This window comes from Otolemur garnettii, unplaced genomic scaffold, assembly GCF_000181295.1.
Source record: "Otolemur garnettii isolate 467f Iridium unplaced genomic scaffold, OtoGar3 scaffold00041, whole genome shotgun sequence".
NCBI classification, from domain to species: domain Eukaryota; kingdom Metazoa; phylum Chordata; class Mammalia; order Primates; family Galagidae; genus Otolemur; species Otolemur garnettii.
Window position 1 is genome coordinate 3,609,442 of NW_003852436.1, and position 4,282 is coordinate 3,613,723.

Consider the following 4,282-nt stretch of genomic DNA (forward strand, 5'->3'; position numbering starts at 1 on the left):
TACCAAACTCTAAAGGTGGATGTGCCCAAGAATCTTTCTGTTTCTTTCTACATTCTCTCCACAGCTGTGATCTCATCTAGACTCATGGTTTTAAATGCCATCTATATGCTAATGATACCCCAAATTATATTTCCAGTCCAAATCTCTGCGTTGAACCGCACATCCGTACATCCTTGCATGCTTACCTCTCTATTTGAGTATCTTGTAAACATCTCAGACTAACACATCCAGGAGTGAGTTCCCGTTATTTTCCTCATGACTCACTTCTCCTTTAATCGCTCCCTTCTCAGGGAGCAGTAACTTCCCTGTAGTAGTTTCTCAAGACAAAAAGCTCAGTCTCATTTTTAACTTCCATCTTTTTCTCACATCCCACATCCTGTCCATCAGCAAATCTTGTCTTCAAAATATGTTTCTAATGTTATTGCTTCTTACCACTCTCACTGCCATCATGCTGGTCCAAGCCAGCAACATTTATCATCAGAGTTATCTCAGTAGCCTCCTAATTGATCCTCTAGTTTGGGCACTTACTGTCTTTTCTGCACAGACAACCAGAGTGAGCCTGTAAGGTCACATCATGTCACTTCTCAAAACCCCACAGTTGCTCCCTAGTTCATGCAGATCAAATGTCAAAGTCCTTCCAAAGGTTTATAGTCCTCCCTAAGACTTGGATGAAATATGGTCTTTGATTGCATCCTATGAGTTTAATATTTAAGGTACATTTTCCAAAATGTATCTCACATTTAAAAAGAATCCAGTAAACATAGAATCATTTAGCATAGATCCAGTATATCTTCTTTTTAATTTATATTTTCTGAACAGCAGTATCAGAGCAGTTGAATAGAAATGGATCTATTCTATTTTAGAAATTCCTTAAGATATCATAGTCAGGGTCTTTTGAAGGATATTGTAGATGCATTTATATAGGCTCCCAGAATCTGTTCCTTATTTTGGCAACATCAGAGTTGCAAGGTAATCACCTGGAACAGAGATTTAGAGAGAGGGAAAAAGCCTACTTCAGCTGATAGAGTTCAAAAAGCATTACTTAAGTCAATCTCAGCAATTTTTTGTGCTATTTATTTCCTCTGATTCTGTTTCACCACCAAATCACAGAGTTCTCTGTTAACCTACAAGTATTTACTACTTACCTCATATAAAACAAGAAACATTTTCTACCCTGATCTTAGACTGGGCTGAGTACATACATCTAAGTATGCATATCTTGTATACAAGAGAAAGAGACAGAGACACAGAGAGAAGAGAGACAGAGAAAATGAATCCAGAGGAAAAGAAGATATTAAGCTAGACTAGTTCTTTATACAGGAGAGATAGTCAGCCACCAAAAGTCCCACTGGGGGCCAAAACAAAGTCACAGAGGTATTTCTCTTTTCATTTCACTCACTGAAACCTTGAGAAAATGACAAAGAATAAAAACAGTGAGAAAAATATTTTTTGTTGATACCAGAAAATGCCATGTCCCCAACCCACAATCTATTTAAAATACCTACCAAATTTAAAGCCAAGTCAATAAAATATTTTGAAAAGGAACATATTTCTTTTATTTTTGAGTTCCAATAGAACTTTCTTTTTTTAATAGATTTTAGGGAGTACAAGTTGAATTTTGTGACATGTATATATGGCATAGCTGTGGAATTTCAGCTTTTGGTGCATCCACCACCCAAGTGCTGTACAATGTACCCCAGAGGTAATTTTTGAACATATTTCTATGCGAATTTCAGGCACCCTAAGGAGCTCTCCAAAGTTGAGTGGCAAAACTTGAAGAAAGAAGTAAGGCAATTACTTTCACTTGGAATATGAGACTAGTGAAAATCCCTGAGCCCAATTCAACAGTCCAGAGTGGCAGAACAGATACAGCTAAGCAAGGAACCAGACAGGCATAAGATCTTTGCAGGAAGTAGCTATGGTAGGACGCAGGAGGGAAAGGAGATGGCAATCGTGACGGTAGCTGAAAAGGAGAGTAAACTCTGAATCAGGACATAAAAGACCAGCCCTGCCCTATGAGCCAGGGATCTCCGTTTATCCTGCGGAGCCTCTGCCTTTGCTCTGAGCTACCAGCCCAAGAAACTTCTCAAAGCTCCAAGTCAATGGCATAGGATGCTGTACAACAGACCAGTACATCAAACAGCCAACCAGAGCAGCAGCAAAGAGCACTTTCCACCACCAGAGGCTAGTGGAGTTAGCTACCCTGACTGTTTATTTCTGTGTGTACTCTAACAGACACGCCCCACGTACTGAACATGAAAGGGAGGTGTTTGGTTAGGTCATGTCCGGAAAGACTAAAGATTAGTGAAATGGGTTATTGCCTGTTGACTTTCAGATTCAACTTTGCAGACTTATGTTAACTCTGCTGACTGTACATTGGTTTCAAGGTGGAGGCTGGAAGTACAGAGTGAAGTTCTGTCAAATTCATCCAGATTTATTAAAATGCAATTACATATAAAAATACATTTTTGTTTTTTTAAACAGGAAAACTAAGGCAAATAAAACTCCAAACAGGATCCCAGGGCAGCAGGTCAGATTATCTATATAAATTTCTAGGCATATAAGCAAAAACTCAATTCACTTTTAAAGAAGAAAATTAGGTTGGCCTCAAAATTATTCATAGCAACACTAATAGCAGAGTATAGTGAAACATTCTACAAAGTTGACTGAGAAATAAGGCATAACACCACAAATTTCACACAGGCAGACAATTTTTAACATAAAGAATATGAGGAATATAGTACCACGAGCCATTCCTGAAAACACTACTTGATAATAAAATCCAGACAAGCTGGTGATGGATGGAGGAAGCAATGAAGAAGGACTGTATGTGAACATTGAATCTGTGTGATTGCAAAATATTAAACAAGGCATGGTAGACAGTTTATAATGATAAAAGGTACAATAAACAATGAACTCTCTTAAGCTTATGCTTCAAAAATCTATACATATAGCACTAAAAGTAATAGAGCAAAAACTATAGAAAACACAAGAAATTTAGAAGTGGAAGAATTTTAACTTTCTCACCCTATGAGAGATCAAAAAGGAAACAAGTGAAGATGTATAGATAATAAGTAGCAATAAATAGAACAGTTCAAATAGACATTTAATAGGATTTGAGAAGTCAACACACTCTTCTCAGCGAAATTTATAAAGCTACAGATATGCTGAACCACACGGAAGACAAGTTAAGGACCAGATTAAAGTTAAAACTTGGATTAAAGAGATGGTAAACTGGGCCTGGGATTCTGCTCTGCTAATCAGATTCCAGATCTGTTGCTGATTTAAGAGCCAACTTTGAGTTGGTAGTCTTAATCCTGAGGAGAAATAAAACCCAAATATATTTCAGAATGTATCACAGAAAAATTAGGAGCTCAACACTATTCAAATAAATTTGAAAACTTGTATGAATTATCTCTTTTCCTAGAAAATATATAAGGATCCAAAATGATTTCCAAAAGGAAAATAAACCTAAATAGATTATTAGCATGGAGAAACATAGTATTAATTGCCTTTTAAAATAAATTGTCTTATCATTTGCAAATTTTTTTATCTGGCTTTTGGGCTTCTCTCCCTTATGTAAATTCTTTTGTTGTTGAACTATATTTCGCATACTACAAAATGCATCTTTTTAAAGTGTCAAATTCAGTGGCTTTTAGTATAGTCACAAAATTGTGCAACCATCACCACTATCTAATTTCAGATAGATACATAATTCCAAATTTTTATCACTCTAAAACAAATTCTATGCATTAACAGTTAACTCTCCAAAGCCCTTCCTCCCAGCTCCTAGCAACCATTAAATTACTTTCTATCTGTAATAGATTTGCTTATTCTGGGTGCAGACAGAATGTTCATGTTCCCCTAAAACTCATATGTTGGGATCCTAACTCCCAAAGTAATTATGGCGATCTTTAGGTGGTGATTACATCATGAGAGCAGATCCCTCATAAATGAGATTAGTGCCCGTATTAAAGAGGCTGGAGAGAGCTCCCTTGCCCCTTCCACTACGTGGGGTTATAGTGAGAAGATGACAGTTGTTGTACCAGAAAATGAGCCCTCACCAGACATCAACCCACTGGTGCCTTGATCTTGGACTTTCCAGCTCCAAAACTGTGAGAAATAAATTTCAGAGCTAGTCTTATGACATTCCATTAATTTATTAACACTTAATAAATGGATTAATCCATTCATAAGGTCAGACCCCTCCTGACCCAATTACCCAAAGACCCTACACCCCAACTCTTTCTTTTCTTTTCTTTCTTTCTTTCTTTCTTTCTTT